This window comes from Harpia harpyja, chromosome 4 (genome assembly GCF_026419915.1).
Source record: "Harpia harpyja isolate bHarHar1 chromosome 4, bHarHar1 primary haplotype, whole genome shotgun sequence".
In the NCBI taxonomy this organism is placed as follows: Eukaryota; Metazoa; Chordata; class Aves; order Accipitriformes; family Accipitridae; genus Harpia; species Harpia harpyja.
Window position 1 is genome coordinate 60,148,887 of NC_068943.1, and position 13,395 is coordinate 60,162,281.

General features: G+C 40.2%; 1 protein-coding gene across 1 annotated transcript in view; it reads right to left on the reverse strand.

Moving 5' to 3' along the window:
* The window catches only part of SHLD1 (shieldin complex subunit 1), a 95,506-nt gene that overhangs the window by 81,622 nt on the left and 489 nt on the right, over window positions 1–13,395 (reverse strand). The window contains exons 2-5 of the mRNA XM_052784264.1: window positions 13,212–13,263; window positions 8,235–8,676; window positions 4,166–4,238; window positions 1,922–2,653 (exon numbers count right to left, since the gene is read on the reverse strand). The gene's annotated coding sequence lies outside the window, so the exon portion shown is untranslated. The remainder of the gene's footprint in view (window positions 1–1,921; window positions 2,654–4,165; window positions 4,239–8,234; window positions 8,677–13,211; window positions 13,264–13,395) is intronic.

Below are 13,395 nucleotides of genomic sequence, written 5' to 3' on the forward strand. Positions count from 1 at the left end.
GCTCTCAAGTGCTGGCCCAGCACAGCTGGAGCCATGGAGCCCAACTGCTGGATTCAAGTTCTGAGAGTTCTAGCAGGGTTTTAATGAGATTTACTGAGCTTTCTGGGGTCTAAAAGCTGCCTAAGTTGCCATGTCAGCTTTCCTTTTACCTTTCAACGTTTGTGTACCTTTATTTGAGAACAGGTTGTTTTGTTTGTCTACATCCTTGCTCTGGAGGAGCAGAGGCATCCAAGGGGTGCAAGGGGCCTGACTGTGGTGTGAAAAGAGTAAAAATACAATGAAAAGAGTGAAACTACTATTAAAGTCCATAAAAGTACGCTCCTCTATGGTGCCATCACAGCAAAAAATATGCATGTTTAATATTGAGAGGAAGAGGCATGATGTGCACTTCTGCTCATCCTTAAAGTGGTATTGAGTATATGTGCTGTGATGCAGCTCTGGGATTTAAAATTATCTCATCTTGCTCCTGGATGAAAAGCAGAACACATTCCCCTGGTGAATCAGGCATTTCATTTGCATTTCTTTGTCTATCAAGCAAAAGTATAACATGGAGTCTGAGACAAGTGATTTCTTTTTCCAGAGATTTTTACCATATTCTCCTTACATTACAAACTCAGAATTGACTGTTGTTCACCACTTCGACAAGTAAGTAAGAAAATGCATATGCATTTTGGATTGAGAGACTGGTCTTATGATTTTTTTTAACTTGTCCAGGAAAACTGCTTCTTTTATTTGATGAATATTCTGTGTACTCTCTGGTCTTCTCTTACCAGCCAGCCTTCATACCCTGTGCTTCCTTTGCTATCCTTATATCCAAGATACTGTTGTTGTTATGTTAGACAACTTAGAAGTGCAAAATATGATGTGGCATTTTGTCTGGGAAAATAATAAAGCCATGTCTATTCATTGCAATATGCATATGATTAAAGACAAATACACCTTCTCCCAAACTCTTCACCTGTTTCCCAACTTTAAGGTTTTATCTGCCTTTATGCAAGACTTGATCACACCACAAGAAAAAGACAACACAAAGATTAGACACTTTAGAAGGAAAAAACACAGTTATAGAACACTGATTATCCTAGGACTTGTTCTCTTAACACAATAGTTGCAAGGCAATGGCTAATGTAAACAATGATAATTACCTCCTCTTGCCTTTGAATACAGGCAACTGCAGTAAAAGTGATACTTTACTGTTCTAGAGCAGTTAATATTTATCTGTTTGCACACTGAGATATGAAGCACCCAAACATTAGAAAATAGAGTTAACATCTAAAAAGGAATGTATTGTTTCATTTTCTAAAATAATCATCAATAACACGGCTTATGCTAGTGCTAAATTTAGATAGAGCTGTTTCTTGTATCCTTCTCGTGTCCTGGAAAAGACATGATCATTTAGCTCTACCTGCTTTGCCAGATATAGCCCATCCTTGTGGTGTCTGAGCCACATTCTGAAATTAATTCCTCTATCTTTGCCAGAAGATATTAATCCTGAATTAATTCCTCTGTCTCCCCAGTACCAAGTCACTGCATAAAAGGTGGGAGCTGGTGGAGCAGAGCTCCACCCCATGTCTCCCACATGTTCTCACTTCCTGAACACATTCTCTGCTGGCATTGTGGGCACAGATGGAAAAAACACTGCTTCTCTGACTTAATGAACCAGCTGGAGTTTTCTTCTGCACAGGGAAACCTGCACCAGCTGGCTCTGAGATCACACAATCACAGAGGGGTTGAGGTGGGAAAGGATCTCGGGAGGTCATCCGGGCCATCCCCTCTACTCAAGCAGGGCCACCTAGAGCTGGCTGTTGCGGACTGTGTCCAGCCATTGCCCAGGACAGATGGAGAATGGCTGCTTTAGCCTGTATAAACATCGGAGAGAGCCCAAGGTGCCAAATAATCTGGTCCATTTCAGCCTGATTACCTTAATTTCCTCTCCCTTCCTTTCCGTGTCTTCCATGGTCAAGCTGCTCTCTTCTTGGGTGGGGTTGGCTCCCAGTGAGGTGTGTAGCACAGTACAGACACAACAGATACCCTGTGGGGAGTATGAGAAAGAAATGGGCAGCATGACGTGGAGGTGACAGAGCCGAAGGCTTTGCCCACAGTATGTGCGACTTATAAATGTGAGGTACGCAGGGCTCAAGGGAAGGCTTTGTATTTTGCTGTTGGAGCAGGTCATGCTCGGTTCCTGCTGAGCGAGCCTGACACAGTTAGGAGGCTTTGTCTGAAGCCAGTGCTGGGAAGGCACTGTAACCCTTGGCATTCAACTGTTTTGCAAACCCCGGCATCAAAGGTATATATTCACCTGACAGTTCTGCACTTTATCCTGGTGTTACACATGCGACACCAGACCTCTGCAGTATTGACCAAACTATTTGAAACTGCTGATGGAAAAGCTGTGACTTCACCCCTTAAATTGCTTCCTGGGAAAAGGTTCAGAAGATGCTTTATGGGGCCAGGCTTTCTGCCAGGTAAGTTATTCACCCATGGCAGGAAACCCCTGCAGAAGAGGCCTGCAGGACTCGCCGCAGCAGTCCTCCACAGAAAATGTAGGAAAGCAGACAAATGGCTCCATATTTTGATGTCCCATGTGTCGTTGCTCTTCCCCTTTCCAATACAGTGTCAGCTCTGCTTGAGGTATTAAGGAGGGGGGTGCCTGTGGATAAAGAACACCCTTGTGTGAATAAACAGGGGCCATGGGGTGATAAGTGTGACCCCCGTAGAAATTGCTACCGCTTAGGAATGAGGGTCCTGGAGGAACATGCTAAATTTTAAGTGCATAAGCACTTACATTGGCCTTGTAGGTTCTGCTCACCTGGGACGAGGACAGGGTCCTTTCCCCCATGACAGCTGTGGGTACTGTCTCCATGGTGTTCCCAGCCCTTGTCCTCCAGAAAAGAGACATGCAATGTGGAAGTCACTACCAGGTCTCAGAGGATGAGACCACAGTATTAAAGCCTAAACTAAAGCATACTGAAGTCAACACCTGCTCATTGATGGATATGGATGCTGGATCAGGCCTTTAGCAAATAACTAGTTACTTCTTGAGTTGGGAACAGCTGAGTGGAGTACTTGTAGCAGACTTGTACACATGCTTTTCAGTTAATAATTTATTCACATGAATAATTCTCCATTGTGCAAAGAGTCCTATTGAACACAAGGATTACAATACAACTAAGGGCTGGAGGATGAAGCCCTGAGATAAGATGCAGAGTAAACAAAGTATGATATTACAGCTATTAATTAATGTTTAGAAATAGGCAGATAACGAAGTCAGGATGGCCACGAGTCACAAAGCTTCACTGCTTCCTGAGCTTATGAGCAAAACTGTTCTCAGTGCAAAGCCATGGTTCTATTTTTAAATATAGCTACTGTCTGAAAAGTTATGGCTGAGGTTGCAACCTATCTGTGACTGGGCAAACAAAGGTGACAATGTCACCCAGGGCATAAAGTTTTGGCAGGAGCTCAGTGTTATTCTGTGCAAGTCACTCTCCCTGCTATCTTCTCAGCTAGTGCCAATTTTGCTTTTTATTTTTTAACATGCTTAGTTTCTTTTTCCCAATTCCCTAAGAAAATCAAGGTTTACATGGCTAGGCTGTGTGTTTATGTTTTCCTGCTTTCCAGTACATTCTGGAATCCAATCCATCCCTTGGTTTTGGACTATACTGACAAAGTGGCAAGGGCCTTTGGGATCTCTGTTGGAAGCCTCACAGAAGACGTTTTATTTGAGGAGTTAGTGACCATGAACAGACCATGTCTGCCCTACCAGGCATTGTATGCAGGTGTTTGACCAGCTTGTACATTAGCATGAGCAGCCACTGCAAGAGAATCTGCTGGAGTCCGCAATGCCAGCCTGTGCTGTGCACTGGTGGGTGTTAACACAGAGGTAATAGTCCAGGCTGTCAGGAGAAGATATGCCTGGTTTTGTTTGTTACGCAAACTAAAAGGCACCATGGCATGGGAGGGAGGCAGAGCCTTTCCATGGATGGGATCTGCACAGTGGACCATGGGAAAATCCATCTGGGGTCTGTCCCATGCCATTTGCAAGCATGCATTTCCCAGCACCTGAAGGGATGTAAAATTTACTCACTATCTGTATTCCTATTTTTTATTCTATTGTATTAAAATAGCTATTTTATTATGCCACTTGTTGTTGGGATTTTCTTACTGAGATCTGGAAAAAGCCTTGTGCCATCTTGTCCTCTTACCCTCCCCATGGCACTGAACAGGATCTTAATATCCTAGGACATGAGGTGCACAGTCAGGACAGGAGAGACAGAGCTCACATGTCACTGCTGAGGGAAAGCCTGCAGCATGAAATTAGTATTTAAAACATGCAAGTGGGAAAGAGATGCTGACAGTCAGACTCTTCTAGCTCCATAGTCTGTAATATTTAATTTTGAAACACTTTTTTAAAAATAGTGATTCAACTCAGTTAATAAAAATAGAAACATCTCTGAGCAGTGCAGTCATTTTGTGCAACTGCGTGAGTTGGAAAAACAAAATATCTTTGTTTTGTTTCTGTAATAGTTTGCAAAATGTTTTCCTCACTGAAACAAAAAGGACTTTCTGAATATGTATTTTTGCAGAAACATCTGCTGTGTGTGAAGTTATTTGATAAAACAAACAATAACTCTTTATTTAGATTAGAAAATATTAAAGGTCTGGAGCATGTTGCAAAACAAAGTAAACAGAAATAAACAGGAAATAAGTGACTAAGTAGCCACAACATATTAAGGTCAGTTCGCCTTGCTTTGGATTTAAACGGTATCCTTTCCCATTGTGTATTTTTTCCAGGAATTTTTCTCTCTCTTTTTTTTTGGTGACTGCTGCTTTTCCTTTCATGCTTTAATTGAATCATTCCCTTCTGTCCTTTAGCAAGTTTGAAAAAATAAACTTTTATCTCTGCTCTGCAGCTGGAGGAGATGATCCCTATTGCACAAGTCACAAATTATGCTTCAGAATATGTCAAACCCTGGTTCATTTACTGTCTTTTCAATTACTTTGATTTAATTCAGCCTGACCTTTGGCTTGGTTCCTTTGCAGAAGATCCATGGGAAAGGAATTAGAAAGCTAACATAACAGTTTGTTGAGGCAAGGCAGTCCCCCTGTCTCAGAATCAGCACATTCTGTTCAAAACCCTCCAAGTAATTCCATCCCTGGGTGGAAAGAATGGGATTTTGCAGGTGCCTTTTAACACCCATTCCCTAAAAGACTCCTCATTTCAGTCAGCATCTAAGAACCTTCACAGATTTTGACTGCATACACACAGTTCTGGGACCTGGCCCAAAAAGAGAGACCCACTGAAAGACTTGTTTCTGTTGTTTGATTCTCAGCATTCATTAATCTAAGAGACCTTACTGCAGTCTTTCAATACTTAAAAGAGGGCTTATAAGAAACATGAAGGAAGACTTTTTACCAGGGCCTGTAGTGACAGGACAAGGCATAATAGTTTTAAACTGAAAGAGGGTAGACTTAGATTGGACATAAAGAAGAAATTATTTATGATGTAGGTGGTGAGGCACTGGAACATGTTGCGCAGGGAAGTCGTGGATGTCCCACCACTGGAAGTGTTCAAGGCCGGGTTGGATGGGGCTTTGAGCAACCTGATCTAGTGGAAGAAGTCCCTGCCCATGGCAGGACTAGATTATCTTCAAAGGACCTTTCCAACCCAAACCATTCTGTGATTCTAATTCCACTGAACAAAGGTGAATGTTTAGTCTCCAAAAAGTCTTTTGAGTGTCACATGATCCCTTAATACAGTCCATGTTCTGAGCCCCCAGGATACTAGAACTCTGGTTTGTTTTAATAATGTTAAAAAATGGTTCAATTTTTAAGGGGTATAACTATTTATGAACCAATACTTCGAAGGGAAACAGCAGAAAGCATTATAGCTGCATTTTGTTCTGGAAGAGAGTAGGGAAACGCTACAGGCTTGCCATTAACACTAGAAGAGATCATTTCTGTGCTCTCACTTTACTCCTCATGCTAACACATTTATTGGTACTTTAAAAATATGGAAGTTTTGTAATACAATGCCTAACTGGCCATAATTCAACACTAGCAGATTTTAAAGGCAAATACTTTTCTGTTGTGGAAGTACGTGGGTTCTATTTATGGAGCACCACGCCTCTCTGCAACACAGTCTCAGCTCAAGGCAATTGTTAACCAAAGTGGTAGGAGCCTCAGACTACCTCCTTGCTGATCACTGGGATTTTTTGCAGCCCAGAGAAATGCAAGGTGCAACAGAAAGCCACTTTCTGCCCCAATGGTCTTCTAGAGTAAATCCTGCAACTTAAGTCTTCAAGTGACTGATGGTTGCACCTCAAAACACTGCCCCATTTCCTGCCAGTAGCACCCAGTGGGAATGTGCTTGCTGTGTTTTGTGGAGTGCTGGCCTGGGTTCGGGATGACCAAACTCAGCCCGGGACTGCAACACAGCTCTTCCTCACTGGGAGCCTTCCCCATGGATTATTTTAATCATTATTTCTCCTGATCTCTCTGCAGAGTCAGGTCCCAAGAGGAAGAGTTGCAAGACAGCACAGAGGCTTATTCCTTCAGCAGTTGTTTTCCAGCGACACACAGTTTCCCTAGATCATGAACAGTGGCTGAACTTCATGGCTGCAATCTCACCAGCAGAGCTGCCAGCACTGACAAAACAGAGCCTTGCACGTTTTAGTTTATCAGTCCTCTGTCTGTCTGCGGCCTGTCTGCAGCTTTATCTGTGCAGCCCTTGCGCACAGGCTTGGCATCAGGCCGGTACTCTGGCACACCTTGACCTCTTTTGGTCTCACGGCTGAGAGCAGCTGGGGAGATTTTCAGTGCTTTTCTGTGATTCACAGAAAAGGGCGTTCAAAGGGCATTCACACCAAACAACACTACCTCACACCAGTTACAGCCTAGATTTTGCAGCTTTTATTTTGCTACTGTTAGTCCTGGCACTCTTTTTCTCGTGAGAAAACCAGCCAATACTCCAATAGATTTTGTACTGTTTGAAAAATTAATGTATCCTTTACATGTCTGGGGTGAACCTGATAAACCAGTTTCTGCTGCTGTTACACAAATGCTATGCATTGTTCAGCTATACAGTGTGTCATTTTTATCACTGATCTTGCATTTTCGTAGTGGTTGCTCTTAATTTTTAAAGCTTTGACTAAAATGTGAATGGCAAACTTGTGAACTGCTTCATGTGGAGACAGCCATGGAGCAGAACTGTCAGACTCAGCTGGAGCAACAACCTACTTGCAAGTAAATCTGGATTTGTAAAACAAGGGATGTTGTCATGTTTAAAGTTACATACAACTGTATGTTATCTTCAGAAGTTTGGAGATGAGAGTTCTTACTTCCTCCCAGCAAGGAGAATAAAGAGTCAGAATTGCTCCAAAAGCTTTCTTGGTTTGTATCTTGTTAGTCTTAAAAAAAAAAATTAAAAAAAAAAAATCTCATTTTTGGACATTTTCAATGCTGTAGGCAGAATAGGCACATTCTGCTTCCAAGACCTATTGGCTGAGCATGACAGAGACAGCCAAGAATACAGAGTAGGTGTGAAGTAACTGACATGTTCTCCTGTTTTCCTACAGAAGTCCTCTTTGAGGTCACTCACTGATAGCTGTCTCTGTTCTAAACCTCAAGTGATAAATCTGTCTCTGAGCGTTTTTTTCTACAGCTCCATTGTCACAGCAAGCAGTTCCCAAGACAGCTCTAACATTCATCAAACCTGGCTTTGAATTGTTTCAGCCCACTGACCCAACACAGAACTAACCTAATTAAAACCAAAACAAAAACCAAAACAAACAAACTCCCAGCACTTTCTGACAGAGAGCTAGTATAGCTCAGTGAAAGGTTAGACAAGGGCCAGAGAGAGTACAAAGGGCAGGTGGGAGTGCAAGAGCAGGTGTAGCAGAGCCAAAATGCTGCAGCCAGGTGTTAGAGTGGCTTAGGCCAGGGACACCCTTAGCTTCTCCTCAGGCTGAGCTTTGCTCACAGGAAAGGAATTGTGTCCCTGGGGTATGGCTGCATTCCCACAAACAAAAGCGCAGTAAACCTTGGGTTATCACACGAGAATTTATACCAATTTAATAAGTATAAAAAGGAAGAAATATCAGTCACAGACCAGAGTCTGTACTTTTAAAGAATTTCATGTCAATAACTGAAACTTAAACACGTTTCTCTGTCATTATTGGTATGTGCAGCAGATGAAGGAGAAACAAAAGCGATAGAGAATAGGAAAAGCTAACCTTTTCCCCTATTGGATTTGAGGTCTCCCATTTACTTTTTCCGTGTAAGTAGAATATTCAGTACAGGCACACTTCAAGAAATGTTGAGTCTGGAAATAGAGAGCTTCAATGGACAATAAGAAGTGGCATATTTCTGGCCCTGTTGGGCCCTTTGGTGTTCACATGGGCAGTGGGAGCACCACTGTCCTTCCCCCCCGGGGAAACACTGGGCACCACCATACCACAACCCCACATCATCACTAGCCCTGACCTGCGGAGTCCAAAGGAAGCACTTGCATCACTACTATTACTATCTGGCAGAGCATAAAGTTCAGCCTCACATTTCATTTAAAGCACAAACATGACCTTTGAAATGGGATTTTGAACTGCACCAGTGTGAAACCTTCCTGCTGTCGTAGGAAACCCCATCTCTTCTTATCTCAGGGCAGGTGTTCCTCCCTTGCTGAGATGAGAAACAAAAAAGAAAGAAAGAAAAAAAAAATCAACATTATCTGTGTCATATTCTACAACTGCTGTTGTTCTTTATTTGCTGACCGCCCTTGTCTCTGACACAGTAAAATGGGTGCTGCTGGCAAAAGGAGCATGGGAGGTCTTGAGTACAATTTCAGAGACAAGGAGATGGGAGACTGTAACACAAGAAGATTTTGTGGAAGAACAGAAGGGAATGGCTTGTAACTGCCATGCAGACAGAGCTAGGAGTTCACAGAATACCACATATACATTTATATATAAAAAAATAAAACAAAAAAGTTATGTATATAACCTTCTATATAACTTGTTATATACACATACATAAAATTTTTTATATAACTAAAACAAGTTATATAGTAAGATGAAAAAGTTTCATATTTGTAATTGACTTTGGCCAGTTTAAATGTCGTGCTTTGATGGTGTGGTACTTTAGTTCTTTATTTAGGTGTTTCACAATAAAACTTATCTTATACATGTTTTGTTTCATAAACCAGAAGCAAATCATGCTCACCACCCTCAAGACTAGATTCTAATATGTCTCATTTCTGATTCAAATCTCATTTCTGCAATATTGTATTAAGACCTGGGGTTTTTTTGGAAAATTTTCTGTTGTAACATTGTCTACCACTGGTGCCAGATTATACACTAAAATTAACAATGTTTGAAAATGACTGAATTTTCTACAGAAGAAAGTGAAATATCTGTAACTGTTTTTTTTCATGTTAAAAATTTGGTAATTCTTAACAGTAGCCACATAAGGGTTTAATTTTATATTTGTTATTTTATATTTAGTGATGCTCTCATCACCTTTCTGATATGTTGTCACATTTGCTACCAGCACACCTAGTCCTTGTATTAGGCAATAACCTCCCCTACTCAAAGAGAAATCTGAGCTATTGCAAAACTAGAGTAGCATTCCTCCCCTCCCTCCATACCTTTTGCTTACCTTCTAGGCTTCCCCATTGTAGGTGTTTAAAGTTTTGAACACAGCCTTATCTTCTTGCTTAATTCTTATGACCCACTTCTCTAATGTGTATCTATGCTCCCTGACTAACTGCTAACTTGTCCACAGAGAAAAATATCTTATACTATATTACAGTATATGTTACAGAGAAAATGCCATTGCACAACACGCCTTTTTCTAATAATGCTTTCTCATCATTCTCCATGAGACTCAGAGGCTTTTGCCATGCTAATAGCAGTTCTACTGTCTTGCAATTTTTATTCTTGCTTGATACCTTCCAGTCTCTTAGCATCACTTTTCTTTAGTGCCTGTAAATTGTCCAGATTTCACATTAGGTAATGATACAGCAATACTCTCAGCGCCAGAAAAAAGGTCAGAAGTGCATTTTCAAGAATAAGTGATTCTACAAAAAGATAAAAAAATAGCTAACGACATACTGCATGCCTAATGCTGTGCATTCATTTGCATAATTTTACCAGCTATTTTTATTCACAATAACTCATCAGAGCCAGAACAACTGCAGAAAAATCAAGTGCAGTAAAATAAGGAGCACAATTCATCTAAATACACGCAGCTTTCATCAGCTGCGGGCGCTAGTGTCAGTATAGCTAGTTCACTGGAACTGATAATGCAAATTTTGAAGGAGGAAGAAGCACATCTGTAATTTGGTGTTCACAATCTTTATAACTACTTATAGTATGAATGAAGCTTGATTTATAGGTTGAATCTGTAATTCTGGCAGCTAAAGAAAATATTACATTGGCTACAGAAATGGACATAAAACCTCAAAGGCATTTCCTAGTGCCTTTTTAGTATAGGTTTGCTAGTGTATTCTATAAATGAGCCTCAACTATGTATTTCCTGCACTTGGGCAAATATTCTTGTCATTATTTACAAAACCCAGGTTGCATAAGTCTCATTGGTCTTCACGTCTCAACTAGTACAGCCTCAAGGCTACTTTGATATACTGCCTATGGTGCACACCACCTTCAACCCCACTTCATACCTTATGTCATGGCTGGGAGCAAGGCAGCTTCCACAGTGTTTGAGGAGGTTGCATGCACACGGCATCTTTTAGCTCTTTCACTCCTGCTCAGCGACTTCATCACAACATTGCCAGAACAAAGACAAAGCAGCTTGCCAGACAGTACTGGCTAAGTACTAGTAATTCTTATTAAACTGCTGTAGTGGAAATGGGAAAACATGCTTTCCAACATGTGCACACATAGTTTAAATAGAGTTTGTTTTTTCACATTTGAAATAGATCTTGCAGCCTTGTCTTTCTAGATCTCTTTGGGACTTTTGCAAAGAGCAACTTGATTCAACTGAGGTTATACGATATAAAACCCCATTTCCTTTGGGTTTTTTTTGTTGCTGTGTAAACAAGAAAAGCAGACCACCAATCTTAACTTTTTGGACAGATATTTAAGAAGAGTTCTATAAACTCATCTACGTGCTCTAATTACTGTACACTTTCGTATTATATTTCAGGAGTAGCTGAGACTTGCCTCCTGTGTCATGGCAAAGTATGACCTTATCTGATCCAACCACACTGAAGCAACTCCTTAAGGAGGAAAAAGAAAAAAAAAAACCAAAAAAACCCCAAACCCAAAACACTAGCAAGCTTAATTAAATGTAAGCTTTTTCTCAGGTTAAGCCAAGACATAACAATATTTCCCATCTCACCCTTTTCCTACTTGCTGTACACTGAGCACAAGCTTAATCATCGTTCTTAATTTGCTGGTTTTGTTTTATTCATCAAGACCAAGAAGTAGTACAGTGGGATTATTTACAGGAATAAAGTTATTAAAACTTTTATTTCAGTGAAAGGCTTAAGAACAGACTTGCCTCAACCCAAAGAGCAGTCCTAATGATGCAATCGTGGTAACATTAATTGTTTAGAGAAAAGAATCATACAGCTTTGTATAATCAAATCTTCCCTTTGAAAAGCCTCAATAATTACAGAATGAAGAACATCATCCCTGATTTTGACAAACTTGAGTTACCTTTAAAGAGAAAATTAGTCCTTGAAAGTTGCCATTACAAATTATGCTGTTTAGAATCAGCTGTTTCTCTTAAAGCTGTTTAGAATCAGCTGTTTCTCTTAAAGCAGCATAGAAATTCCTATTAACATTCTTTCCAAATGAATAAATATATACTATTTTAAGATACCTGAAGAATTAAAAAATGGTTTATTTGATAGAATGTCAGCTTTTAGGTGAAATCAACCACAGCCATTTACAAGGAAAAAGAGAATTCTCTAAGCATTTCAATTTAGCTGATTATATTAGCTTCTCTTATCTTTGTGAAGAAGTAGGAGATGTACATCTTTAATAAAATGAACACGTGAGTATTTCTTGAATCCATTTAGGGCCTAAATTGCAATTTTTAGCTATAATGAATTATTGTACGAAATGCAATTATAGTTTTGTCTAGATACAGGCATTTTTTGAAGTAAGCACTAGGACTGAAAGAGACCAAGTATTATACTTCTAGTTCTTAACAAAAATTTCATGGCACAATTTTATAACAACTGGCACCATATCAAAGACCCATTTTTTTTTATTTTAACACACCAAAAAGCATGTTTGAAAGTGTTCAATTCTATCCCAACTTTACAATAAATTACTTGAACTAATAAATCTTAAAAACAGGCAAGAGAAAACAAGTAGGCAATTACTTTTCTAAATAGTATTTTCTCTAAAGTTTCTTCTCCCTCTAATTTCAGTTCACCCTTGATTACACCTGTAGAAGTGATAGCTCCTAATGTTTACTTAATTACTAAGGATTTGTAACCGGAGTAGTTCACATTCGTGTTTAACAAGATCCTTACTTTCCAACAAGCACTTTTCACCAACCCTCTCTCCTCCTTACCCAGAGGAATTCCTCTTATCCTTTTGGATTTAAAATAAACTGCTTTTGGCTATCATTTCCTTTTACTGCATACCTCCCCCTACCTTTTTTCCTTTCCTACCTTTGGGGTACTCTGATCTTGCAATACTCACATGAAGACCTCAGCAATTCAGAAGTATTACATATTTTCCTGGTACAGAACATCTGATATTAACATTCATTCCCTACAACATCCAGGGCTGCGTCACAAATTACTTATTAACATGACTGGATTTGCAGGGGATGAATGAATGGAAAATAGCCCTCTATTTAAATGACAGATGGATGGACAGCATAGAGCAGCATACTTGTAACAGCACTAACTCCTAATGCAAGACAGGATAATCGTTTTCCCTGCATACTCGAACTGCAGCTTCTTTGTCAGCTGATACAAGTTGTATAAAGCAGAAGCAAGTTAGTTACCAAACTATTTATGCAAGCTTATTATTAGAGTGAAAGGACTGGTCATACTATCACAATTCCATAGCTCTGCTACAAAATAGAGCACAAGTTCCCTCAAAAACACAAAGGAAAATAGTTTCCCTTTATTTGCTAATACTTTGTTGGGTGAATTCCAGTGTGATACCCTTTTTGTCATAAAACCAGGTCTCAAGAGGGCTGCAAGGTCATAGTCCCAAACACAACACTACCTTTTAGTGCAGCAAAGCTCCCTGGGGTCTTCACCCAATGGTCTCAGCTACCCTGAAACAGAGAAGTGTTGCACTTAAACTTTGCCTGCAGCTTCAAAACTCCAGCATGGGCATTCCCACGTCAGTTTGCCTTGGTGCCAGTTTGCCTTGGTGCTATTGCTGTGAAGACATGTTTTTAGCTGTA